The sequence below is a fragment of the Pongo abelii genome, chromosome 15, assembly GCF_028885655.2.
Source record: "Pongo abelii isolate AG06213 chromosome 15, NHGRI_mPonAbe1-v2.0_pri, whole genome shotgun sequence".
Classification (NCBI taxonomy): Eukaryota; Metazoa; Chordata; class Mammalia; order Primates; family Hominidae; genus Pongo; species Pongo abelii.
The window spans coordinates 30,363,561-30,377,072 of NC_072000.2; the positions used below are offsets into that span (position 1 = coordinate 30,363,561).

The following is a 13,512-nucleotide window of genomic DNA, read 5'->3' on the forward strand; positions in this document are numbered from 1 at the left end:
TTCAGTATTTCAGGGCCTACTGGATGCAGGTGACAGCAGCATGAGAGAAAAGTGTTTAGAGAGGTAGGTGTGGGCAGATACTAGGGATATCAGAGAAATTAGACTTTATTCCAGCAGCAAAGGGAACCTATTGTAGGGTACCAAGAGCATATGGTGATTTGTTTGATGATTTTAAAATATTATTCTTTTTATAGTATAATACCAATGATGAAATGTTGTGATATCTGGAATTTGTTTAAAAAACTGTTGGGGAGGTAAAGTGAATGAGGTTTAGTGAAACAAGATTAGCTGTGAATTGGATAGTCATTAAAGTTGGACACATAGAATTCATTATACTATTCCCTCTGCTTTATATGTAATCGAAAGTTTTCGTAACACAAAGGTTTAAAATTATATAAAAACACAACTTTCCTCCAGTATAATAAGCAATCCAGTGCCCAGATTTGACTCTGTAAATACTAGCCTTTCCTGATAGGATACACTGCTGGGGAATAGTGCTTGGGAACATAGACTGGATAATAGTGCCATTTACTGAGCTAGGAAAGACAGGTCAGTGAATTGCAGCTTGGAGGGGGCACTGGAAATCAAAGTTTCAATTTTGGACACGGTAAGGGCAAAATGTTTGTTAAACATCCAGGTGGAGTTATCAAGCAGCTCTAATGTCCATATGAACCTTGAGTTCAGAAAAAGGGTAGTGCTGTAGCTGGGATTATCTGTTCGTGAGTATTTGTCCCCTTCCTTCCCTTGCCATGTTTATGTGCAGAATATACTTCCCATCCCACACGAATGGCTTTGGGTAATAGAATATGAGCAAACTTGACATTTGCTGTGTGTAATAAAAAGCTTTAAATTGGCTTGCATGTTTTAGTTTGGCCCCTTTTTCTTGCCCATTCACCAAGAAAGTGATATGTCCCAGTGATTCTCTGATCCTTAAGCCTGGCATCTGAGATGAGAAGGCACATGACACTGAGCTGTTTGAGTCAAGGCCATTGGAGTTGTAGCACTGGAGTGCTGTGCACAAGAAATCCATGTTGCTGAAATCCACTATGTTCCATTTATTTGTTATCCTAGAAAAGCGGACTTACACTGTCAAGGAGGCAGATGGAGGTTTGGAAGTCATTGGCTTATTGGTTGTGTTTAAAGCCATTGGACTAGATGAGATGATCTAAGGGAGATGATAATCTAACATGGTTTTTTTTTTTTTAATGTGGACAAATGAGCTCAAAAAAACAAAACAAATCAGCAAACAAAAATTGCCCTAAATTAAGAAGTTCTAGGAAATGAAAAGTAATTTTCGTTTCCATAACATTTGAGTTATATTTCAAAAATTGGCAAATGAGTACTTTAAATAAGCATTTAAGAAATATTTGTTCTGGATTTATATGCCAATCAGACAAAGTGTGAAGGCCTTACTCAAATTAAATATCACCATGAGAGAGAAATTTCTGATAATTTTTCAAGTTTTAACAAGGTAGCTGAAATCGGAGAAAGTTATCACTTGGAATGAGTTGATCTATCCCATCCTAAAATAAGTCACTTGCTTTAAAACATAATAAATATGATTTTAAATTGTATCGTTTCCTCGTATAAATTTCTATCATAAAATGTATTAAGCTCTCTTTTAATTAGATGAAATAAGGCATTTCTAAATTGATGATAAACGTTGCTTTAAAGTGCATATGACATTGCACTGGTGGTAATTTGCTAAATTATTATGAAAATTTTATACTTCCACAATAATTTGCTTTTTATTTAGGGTAAGAGTTCTGCCATAAACTCCCCATTCACTCTCCATACCCACTCTTTCTTCTCTCACACACATACTTGTGTTTTCCCTAATCATGAGGGTCCCAAACAAATCATAGTCAAGGTAGGTTGGTGGGGTTAGTAGAAAACTATTCTTGAACCAAACACATCTCTTTAGAATTTTCATGCTACATTATTTCCTCTTGAGTATGTTTTCAACTATGGTTTTAAATTTTATTATTATTAATTAGTATGCCTCTTTAAGGCATTCCCTCTCTTTAATCATTTTTATAACATAGATTGAATTCTTTTTATTTCTTTATTTCCATGCAGTTTATATTAAAGTCCCAGGCATAATACTAAAATGTGGTTTTATACTGCCATAATGCATCCTGTCCAAATCTATTTGACTAAAGTCATGGCTTGCCTCAATCCTTGTTCTCACATACAAAATTATCATAAATATTTCATTAAGGTAAGGAGAGATTTGGGGGTGACCCTTATGAATTGTATATTTTCAGCTATTCAACTATTTAGCAACAATTGTAACTGCTATTTTTAGGCTTTTACTATGCTTCACATGTTATTGTAAAAGCAATGTATTATTTAATCCTCACATAACCATATTAGGTAGGTTCTGGTAATATTTTCTTTTAATAGGCAAAGGAGATAGCTAAGTAACTGGCCCAATGTTATGTAGTTAGTGAATGTGGAGCCAGTATTGAAACTTTTTCTGTCTCATGCTAAAGCCTGAATGCCTAACTCTATTAATTACGCCCCTTATTAGTTGGAGTGGTCTAAGAGTTCCACGAAACAACCTCGAAATCTCAGTTATTTAGCAAAGTAAAATTTCATTTCTAGCTCATATCACAGTTCAATTAAATGATTGGCATGCAACATTTCAGGCTCCATCTATCTAGTGTCTTTGCCTTTCCCTAGAACTGCACAGTTCAACATGGTAGCCATTAGCCATACGTAGATATTAATTAAAATGAAAAATTCAGCTCCTCAGCTGCAGAAGCCACATTTGAAGTGTTCAGTAGCCTCATTTGCCTACTAACTATTTTATTGGTGTGTAAAGATGTAAAACATTTCCATCATCACAAAAATCTAGCTGGACACTCTGAACTAGAGCCTCAGGGTCTTCCACTAAGACCTCTGTTTCAAGCCTGCAGATGAGAAATAGAGAGCATGGGAGATTGGTAGGGGGATTTTTGTGAGCAGGCTGAGTCCAGTATATCACGTCTGTTCACTCTCCATTGGCCAGAACGCAAATAAATGGCTGCATCTAAATAAAAGAGAAACTGGGAAATGCAATCAAGCTATGTGCACAAGAGCAAAAGGGAAATGGCTGGTGAACAACCAACCAGGTTCTGTCTCATAGTTACACTAAATATCTCTCTTCTTCAAGCATTCACTGAATACTTACTATATATCCCTCTCTAAGCATTTGAAGTGCAGTTTAAATCCCTCACAAGACATTGGTAAAGGTTAGATTATTGTTTAGATAATGATTACTGCCTTTCCCCTTACCACCTCATGAGGGGGAGTTTTCTTCCACATCTCCTTGATGTTGGGCTTGGCATATGACTTGGTTTGGCCAATAAAATGTGAGCTGAAATGACATCATTGTTGTAGCAAACTTGAGTCATTAAAAAACAGTACATTTCACTCTTCAATCCCCTGGAAGCTTGAGAACTCTACTATGAGAAAAACGTGTCTCCAGGTAATCACTGTCCTTCTAACCCAGGTCCCAGAAGGCTGCATATGGAACTGACCTGGACTTAATCTACACGATAGATACCCCCAGCTAACCTGCAAACTCACAGAGTGATGAGTGAGAAAATAATGCTTCTTCTTCTATGCCTATGTGATTTAGTGATTCTGCTATGCAACAAAAGTTAATGTAATTTTTTAAAGCAGAAGCTATTGTAAAGAAACTGAGACCAAGAATGGTTAAGTAAATCATCCTAATTCACATGATTATAGAACAAAAGAACTGGGACTCAAACTAAGGCCCTCTGATTTCAATACACATATTTTTAACTGTTACGCCATGCTGTCTCCAAGTAAACATATTATTAATATTATTATCAGGTACAAAAACATATTATGTAGAAAATGCCAGGGTTGTTCAATGCTTCTTTTCAACATTTCTGTTATTAATAGTTTAATTTTCTCACTGTGCTCTTTAAGCTCTCTATCTATAAACCTGTTTTATATGCATGTGTCTGTACATGTACATGCAAGTAACAACGAATAAAATTTTGAAATTTTATAAGCAACATAATTTCGGCCAGGTGCAGTGGCTCATGCCTGTAATCTCAGCACTTTGGGAGGCTGAGGTGGGTGGGTCACCTGAGGTCAGGAGTTCGAGACCAGCCTGATCAACATGGTGAAACCCTGTCTCTACTAAAAATACAAAAGTTAGCTGGGCGTGGTGGTGGGTGCTTGTAATCCCAGCTACTCGGGAGGCTGAGGCAGGAGAATTGCTTGAACCCAGGAGGTGGAGGTTGCAGTGAGCTGAGATCGCACCATTGCACTCCAGCCTGGGCGACAAGAGCAAGACTTTGTCTCAATAAATAAATAATTAATTAAATAATTTGTTCAGGTGAATTGTTAGACTACTTTCCAATAGTTCCTTTTTTAGGTAAGTCATTTCTTCAATAGGTGATCTTTATGGATAACATTGTGGCAAAGGTAAATGAATACACTACAGAAGATCGGGTGGGTATTCATCCAAGTTAGGTTTGAACAATGATACCAAAAAAATTGGCTTCTTTTGGTGAGACACCAAGAGAGATACTTTTAAGAATGCTCATGTTTCCATGTGTACAAGCAAGCTTTGCTATTACTTAAGTGGCATATGGCTGTGAAATCAGAGATCGGATCTTGCTAGGCTGCCAGGAGTACGTGTGGACACTGAAAATATGAAAAATCAATAAATGAGCAAGATACGAAGAAACCTTGTGGTTGAGAGAGTGTTAGCATAGTTTGTGAAGTGCTAGTATAGTTGAGAAGTGTTGACTATTGAACTAGCTTGTTGCACAGTTACGATATGCAAAATATATTCAAAGAGTATAAAAGGGGTTTAACCAGTCTAAAATTATCCTATTTCTGCGTGCACTTCCCTTTGTGTGACTTTTTTTCTTTTTGAATATTGTTGTCATTTTAGGTTAATAATATATGGTTTTATAGTCATTGAAGCCAGTATAAATTTAATAAAATAAAAATTGAACATTTACCTGATGTGACCGCAATTTGCTATTCAAAGTCTGGTCCACGGACCAGCAGCATTGGCATCAACAAGGAGACTATTAGAAATGTATAATGACTGGCCCCACCCAAGCCGGACTGAATTAAAATATTTGTTTTAACAAGGTTTTAAATTTTAACGAGAGAGAATAACAGAGAAAATGTAAAGTTATTGTCTAGAAGCCACCAAATTGCAATCTTATTATTAACCAGGTTGATTTTTTTAAATACAGTCATAAGGAAATAGATTATTTACTAAAATAAAATGGAAAATAAGATGAGAGGGAACCCAGATACCAGCTATTTTATCATTTAATATATATCTGACTTGCAGTTAATGTCCAGAGCAGTGTGAAGAAAGATTTATTTTTAATGGTCAAAATAGATGAGAAGATGTAGTAAGCCCACTACTATTTTTCAGTTGATAATCCTATTCTCAAATGAGCATATTTTTGGAATTTAATGCATTAAAAAGGGAAATATTACAAACTTAGACTAGAACCTTTAATGAAAGAGTAATTAGCAAATACAATAGCTTTGGAAATAAGAACAGAATGAACATTAATATCAATAACGTGCTAATTGTCTTTCCTTTCTGTTGACTTTAGGAAGATTTGGGCCGTAATCTATTTATACGAATGAGACTTAGTGCTGCGATTTGATGCCTTAATTTCATATCTTTACAATAAGCCAAAAATATATTTGTTCAAATAACATTCAATTTAAAATTGATATTAATTTACATAAATTTTGATAGGATTCATGTCTGGTGAGATATCTCTGGTGAATACGCTGCCAAAAATGCTGAGTATAATAGAGACTATGATGAAGTCCTTGAACATTTGCTTTTGGAGAGGATTTCTATGAAACTAGTTGTCATGTCTGTGTTCAAATAGCTTTTAATTTATTGTTTAATTAAATATAATTAATTAAGATTCAGTAATTAATTACTAAATTAATTAATTACTATTGAGTCAAAGAATCCTCTGTCAAATAACTTCTTAATTTATGTTGTTGTCTTTTTTTCTCTTGTTTTGATGGGCCAGTATAAGGGACATGAGTCATGTTATTCTAAATGTGTGTGTGTGTGCACAAAGCTTTGCATGTGATCCAACATCATGCTCAGTATGGTTCTTCAGTATTGTGACTTCTGATATGTACTTTTTTCTGTGTTTTAATTTCTATGATCATTGATATTCAGTGACTGAAGAAGTTATCCTTTATGAACACATGCTGAAAGAAGAGTGTGACCTACTGATCTTTCCAAAATGAGCATGTAGTTGGAAATTTGGCAGCTTTTCACAAAGCCAGTCACTACTTGATATAATTTGTTCAAACTTGGAGGCTGCCTGGGCAATTGTGTTCCTCAATATCTAATTCCTAGTATCAGAGACCACCTTTCACCTTCTTCAGTGCCATCAGCCTCCCAACATCATGATTTTAAGGATACAGGAAAGCCACCTTACTTTCAGGAAGCTTCTCTACTGCTTACCAATAGATAGAAGATTTTTTTTTCTTTCAATTATTTGACATTTTGTCTTTTATAATACATCTATTTAAATGTGAAACTTTATATAATTAGGAACGAACCTTAAAATGACAAATGTAATTATTAATATTCACATGTATAGCATCTAAAATCATTTTGGTTACTACAATTTGTGAAACATTTACTTCTGTTTTGGAGAGTTATTTTTCTGAGAAAAAAAGTTGTGTAGAATAGCTTGAGAGCTCAATGGACTGAATAAGCTAAATGCTCCTAGTGAGTTGAATTGGCGGGGAGCGGGGGCTAAATCCAATGACAAGTGTCATTGGAAAAAATGTCCAAGGACAAGTGTCATCTAGAAAAGCAGAGGAATATTTGAGATGCACACACAGAAACAGGGAGAAGTCAATGTGAAAAAGGAGGAAGAGATTGGACTGATGCATCTGCAAGCCAACAAATGCCAAGAATTGCTAGCAGCCACCAGAAACTGAAAGAGACAAGGAAGGACACTTCTCTAGAGTGTCCCTCTTTGGAGGGACCATGATCCTGCCAAGCCCCTTGGTTTTAGATTTCTGGCCTCCAGATCTGTGATAGGATAAATTTCTGTTTTTTTAAGTCACTCAGTTTGTGGTCATTTATCATGTCAATTCTAGGAAACTAATACACTGTTGTACCAATAGATTCCCAAATCTAATGAGTTAACAAAATATATGTTTATTGCTTATTCACATCATGATCTGATGTCTTGACAGGTAGGACTCTGCTCCGTGCAGTCATTCACTGACCCAGGTTTTGTCCACCAGGTGGTCCTGCCATTCTCAAGAACTGGCTTCTAACATCTCTGCAAAAGGGAAAAAAGAGAATAGATGATCATACAGGTGTTTTTTTGATCATGTGTGAAAGTGGCATACATCACTTTTACTCACAGGCATACTCAGATGGCTAGGATTCAATCATAGAAACTCAAACTCATCAAAATGATGTATGAAAAAATGTACTCTTCTTGAAAGCCAAGAAAGGTGCTTTTGGTGAACACATAGCATTTTCTCTGCCAAAGTCTGCACTTCCAATATGAAATATCTAGTTCCTTCTTATTTCTACACACAGAAAACACTAATGACCTCTCCAATGAGGTGGAAAAAATTCATTCAGTCACTGCCTCCAACTCAAAATCTAGAATCTTCAGACAATATGTTGTCTTTTTCATTGGGTCAGAAGCCTATAACCTGAAAAGACTTTTTGTCTGGTTCTATCCCCAAAACCCAATAGCATGACAACATTGTCATGTGAAAAGGTAAAGAATGGGCTCCATGTAACAGACATTGGTATGGAAAAATTCTAAAACTTGCTTGGTGAACATTGTAAGGACTATGTATTTTGGAAGAGGGAGAAGTTTATTGATTAGATGCTAATTCCACTTTCTGCAAGAAACTCTCCTAAGGGGTGCCTGGCTCTGCCTTCTCTGAGGACTGCACAGGTTTTGCAGCCTGCCTCTTAGTCTGCTAATGTTTCACATTACCCCCAAATCCTCCAGTGTTTTAGACCAAGCTCATGATTTCCTTCTTTAAAAAAATAGTTTTGTCACAAACAGTATCTTCTAATCTATCTTTCTTGTCATTTACATGGCCTAGTAGCCATACCTAAAGTTCTTTCTCGGATATAGTTCACAAATATACTCATGCTTTTAATTCCTCATTCACGTCTCTGACTCTATGCTTAATGCCAGCTCTTTTGAGGCTATCAGGAATTTTAGGAAGGATGGATCCCTGATCTGAGTTTGGGCACAAAGCTGAGTCACTTTGTTCAACTGAAAAGTTTCACTGGCTCAGAGACTTTCCTCAATTTTATTTCTTACTCTTTGGGATCTAGAAGGGGTTAGCAAGGCTCAAAAATTCTAGATTCTCATCCTCATTTATTTCTGCTTGCAAACTTAGCCACTTTTTTCTTAGTCTATCTCTTTCTTACAACATATTACCAAACACAACAGAAGCAACCAACCTATACATTGATGGCTTTGTTTTCTAACCTCTTCCCTTAGATCAAGTTCAGCAGGCACAGGCTATAGCTGATAGTTTGCCAAATGTGTTCAATGAACACTCTGATGCCTGTCATGAGTCATGTCACAGTCAATGTAAGTTGCCCCACCTAATCAATTCAAGACCTAGCCTTCTCCCATCTTCAGCATGTAGCTCCAGGACACTGTAGGAGAGTAGTAGTGAGAATGCAGGATTGTGGAAGAAGCTTTCTGGCTGAGTCTGGGAAGAGTATACATCAATTATACCCAAATTCTATTAGCCAGAATGCAGAGATATCTACCAAATATGAAAACAGGAGAGGCTAGGCATTATAGTGTTCTTGTATGCCCAGGAAAATGGCATGGTTTGGGGAAGCACATAGCATTGATTCAAACCTAGGCTCCAGAAATCCCTTTTCTTTTTCTCTGTGGCTAAACAGTCTAAGGTAGTTCCAGTTCAGAGATGGGCTAGAAAAGAGTCATGATCAATTCATTCAGACATTCAGAGACCAGGCTGCCAGAAGCCATGTTATCTTCCAGGACACCCTAGGTTTTGATATTCAGCCAACAGATAGTAAAAGAGAAGGGAGAAGGCATGCTCATTTTTCAAATATCTGGACCATTAAATAATATACTTTGCTTCCAGCCATTTTATCCCATTAAAAACTAGTCATACAGCCCCATTTTGATGCAAATGGAACCTAGAAATGAAGTCTTGAAATGAGTGCCTGCTTCCTAGCAATTGTTCCATATGATGGAAGAGGAGTATTTGAGGAGGGACAGACAAAGGGCCAAAAGTGCCTAAACATGAGTGAAGTTTCAAGAAAGGAGAAGACAGCAAGGCTGACAGGCTTGCCCAGTTTATATTTTTGGCTAGGATTTGTGATTGATTCTTACAAAAGTAATATATTTTAGTCATTATTTAAGGCTGTGATTACATGGATTAGTGACATCAATATATTTAATTTAATTATTTATTTAATTGGCTAATGTTTTTATAATCACATTGCCTCACTGTTTAGATGAATGTGTGACTTGCCTCATCAGTTAACCATGGGTGTGCCTTCTGGTGACCTGGATGTAAGTGCACATGGCAATAGCATGGCCTTTTTAGACCACACAGTGAATCATTTTTTCTTTGCATTTTATTTTGTAAAATGTAAATAATGATGAGCCTTTTCTGGGACTGAGACTAAGATTCCCAGCAGCAGTAAATACCAGCAACAGTGGCAATTTCCACTTAAAAAATCTCCACAAGGTTAGCCCATTGTCTTAACTTCATTGGTAAACATAGCACCTAATGTCCAAGGCAAGCAGAAAGCTTGATGATTCATCTGCCTTAGCCACACAACCAGCTAAATTGTATATTTTCCAAGAGTCATATCTATTTTTAAGAAATTATTTTGTATACAGTTGAAATATTGCAGAATGAAATAAAGTTGTTGTTGCGAGTTGTTGGGAAGATTTATTATAGAACATTTCCAAAAAGCATTCTGTAGAATTTGTTGAGGATAAAATGATTGTAAAGGTTTGGGAAGGTATATAAAAGTATGAAAAAATAAATCCCCTAAAGGATTCTACACTTTTCTTTCCAAGTATTTTTAATTTCTTACTTCATTTTAAGGGAACATAAAATTATATTTATCAAAAATAGGGAAGAGTTGTGGGTTAAGCAAGAAAAATGATGAGAAATTCCAACCAGGAACTCTCCTCTACTGCCCATAGTAGTAGCAGACACTGTTGACGCTTCATGTCCCATCCACAGCTTTTCTGTGTTCACCTGCACTTTCAGTAGACAGTGCCCAGCAGTTCTATAGCATGCCATGCCACACACCTGCATTCCTTTGACTCTGCCTGAGGATTTCTCCTAGAGATACAGAAGCTTGCTCAGTCCAGCGCCAAGGCCACCTAAAGTGCTAGGGGTTTAATGCTCCCAGGTAAAACTCTGATTCAATGAGGCATGGATATCAATGAATAAATATATAGCCAGCTTTCTATCTTTTTTTTTTAAGGGTAGTTTTGAAATACCACACAGTTCCTCAGAGAATTTCAAATGTGATTGAATTTCAGTTTCCACAGCTAAACCTATACCTTGATGATTTTTCTCCCCTTCTCTAAATCATCTTCCCTACTTTATTCATTGTGCTTTCTTGGAGCACTTTCAAATAAGCCACTTGTACTTTATCCTTATTTCAGTGTGTGCTTTGTGGGGAGCACAAAATAGGATACCTACCAAAGAAAAAGTTTGGCCATATATGAAAATATCTACAGATAAATCTGTTGATGTATCCATTTCTTTCTCCATGTCTGTCTGTCCTGTAAATTGTTTAAGACAATTTCTTACCTTAACTGATTTCTTAGAGTAAATGATCAACTTCTAGTGCCAATCATGTTGGATAAGGTTTTGTTCAAAGGCTTTGTGAGATTCAGATGGGCAAAATGACTAAATACTCAGGTTCTGAATTCATATCCCAGCCCTGCTATTCTTAGGAAATTTAATTTTGGACAAATTACTTATCCTTTCTGGACCCAATTTATATTTGTAAAATGGAAAATAACTAATGATTGGCTCTAGTTATTAACTTACGTTATCATGAAGGTTAAATTGGCTAATGCATGCAAAAATACTAGTACTATTTAGTTTGTAAATTGCAGAGAGTAGACTGTTAGTTTTGACTTTAGAAGATGCCTTGAGCCTCCCAAAATGCATATTGACTTACGTATACCAGATGGATCTTTCAGAGCCTGTGGTACATGTCATAGCATTTTAGGACAGCAATCAGCTTTAAATTCTAGGGAGACATTTGATTAAAAACACCTGAAAATGAACGTCTGTGGGCAATTAATTATATCCTCTTTTTGAAATCTAACAGGATATTATGGGATGGCCCCTGAAAGGCCTAAAAATCATTCTTCTTTCCTTTTTTTTCTCTTTTTTAAACCCTCTCATTCTATATTTTATTTTCTGGTCAGTGTGAGAATCAATATATTTGACTTCCTTCTCAACTTCTAGATTTTATAATTTACTGACATAGAATTTGATAAATGTATTTGTTGTAGTTTTGTTTTTTAAAACTATGCATAAACAACATGAGACATTCATTTCGCTTGGCTAGTGAATCTCTGCTGTTGGTTTAAACCAAGTATAATCACTAGCACACCCAATTTAGCTCCAAGTCTCTGCAAACTTTTGGATATCGTGCTGAGCAGATTTAGTGCAAATTCTATAGCGTGCTGTTTTTTATGTCACATGAACATTTTCTATGGGATCCTCAGACTTATTTCAAAATGATAATGTCCTTGATCTCAAGGTATCTCAAATGAAGAGAACTTTTATGGATTAACATATAAAAGAATGTGGTTATATAAAGCCGAAAAAGTCACCATCTATTTTGGATGAAGCATTTATAGCTCATTTTATGCAAGCACTGATAGGAAAGTGCTAAAGTACAAGCACTAATCCAGGAGTGGTTTTGCCGCATAGTAGAAATGTACTAGTGAGAAAAAAATTAGGGGCAGAAAGATTAGCTTTCTTTCTTTTGTATTTCTTAGTCATAGAAACCTGTATTAAGAAAAGAGATTTCAAGAGCCTTTGAACAAGAAGAGAGAGGAAGAATGACATAACTGAACAAGAGACATGGCGAGCAGAGTTTCCTGAATGCTGTGAGCAGAACAATTGGACAGATGAGAGAAGTCTGTGACAATCCAGTGGAATCACACAGTGTGTTTAAGTAAAGCTCCCTTTGCTCGAAATAAATTTTAAAAGGAAATTAAATTCTAACCACGTCTTAGGCATAAAATGACCCTCTTTTCTCATCTAGCCTCATTCTCTGAAGGAATACAAGAATGTTTCAGGTACCGGCAAAATTGAAAGCTGACTATACTTTTCCTTGTCTATTACATGTTGATTTTTACACAAAAATAAGAGAAGAAAGCCTTCAAATTATCACAACATTTCAGTTAGTAGATTTTGATAGTCCTTGGGTGGGATATTTGGGAACAGAAAGTAGACAGTTTTACTTCAGGACGATTACAACCCAGAGCAGCTAAGTTCTTTTCAAAATTTCAAAATGCTGGATTGCTTTAGGTAAGTTATCTAAGCTACCAATTATGTTTTAAATGTAATAAAAGCCAATCCTTCTACTCTTGGAGGCAGAGATGCTATAGCTTGTTTAAAAGATCTTGCCTTATTAACGAATGCTAATTATAAGTAATGGAAGTCAAATTAGTTTTCATTTCTCGAATAGCTGTACTGTATTTGCAAAGAATTTTAGAGAAATTGAATTAATTTAAGTTTGTTTTAATTATAATTTGTTTTCATAACAGCCAACTAACAGGTGATACTTGCACTTGCTTGAATTACATCCACAGTTAATGTTTTCATGTTTGTAGCTGTATAAATTATTTTAGCTCAATGATAATATTTAGTCATAAAATAAAACATATAAATACTTTTAAAACAGACTGAAGTTGTTTATTCCCTAAATAGATTATTACCTATTGGGCATGCACTTAACATCTGTGATATCTAATATAAAATCCAAATTACCTTGAATACTACTGCTACGTTTCATAAAGAGCTTACATTTTCCTCTTGTGAATCATATTGTCTCATTTAACAAATAAAAATAAAGAATGCCACTATATTTTCCCCCACCTCACTGTTCCTTCAATTGTTATGTTACATATATTTACTTTCAAAAGTGGTAGAACCTTAAAAAAAAAAAAAAGGAAATTTACTTTTCTGGTCAACTCACCATAAAGCTACCCGGGGGTAGATATGCCTAATCCTAGATTTAAAAATAGAGTCTCTCCTTGGGAGGCCCAGGTGGGAGGATGGCTTGAGCCCAGGAGCCTGAGGTTATAATAAGCTATGATCACACCTCTGCACTCCAGCCTGGATGACAAAATTAATTAAAATAACAATAAAGAGTCTCTCACTGGATACCCTATGAATGCTTATAGATCTAGTTCCAGCTCTATTCAGGTGAAATGCAGTGGAGAAAGTAGA

The 13,512-nt window shown here is 35.8% G+C and overlaps 1 long non-coding RNA gene across 2 annotated transcripts in view; it reads left to right on the forward strand.

The window, feature by feature from the left end:
• The window catches only part of LOC129049730 (uncharacterized), a 111,401-nt gene extending 98,444 nt beyond the window's left edge, over positions 1–12,957 (forward strand). The window contains exon 3 of one of the 2 annotated variants that reach the window (XR_008513015.2): positions 12,054–12,957. This is a non-coding gene — a long non-coding RNA (uncharacterized LOC129049730). The remainder of the gene's footprint in view (positions 1–12,053) is intronic. The other variant, XR_008513014.2, reaches the window with a different exon arrangement.
• The last annotated feature ends 555 nt before the right edge of the window (positions 12,958–13,512 follow it).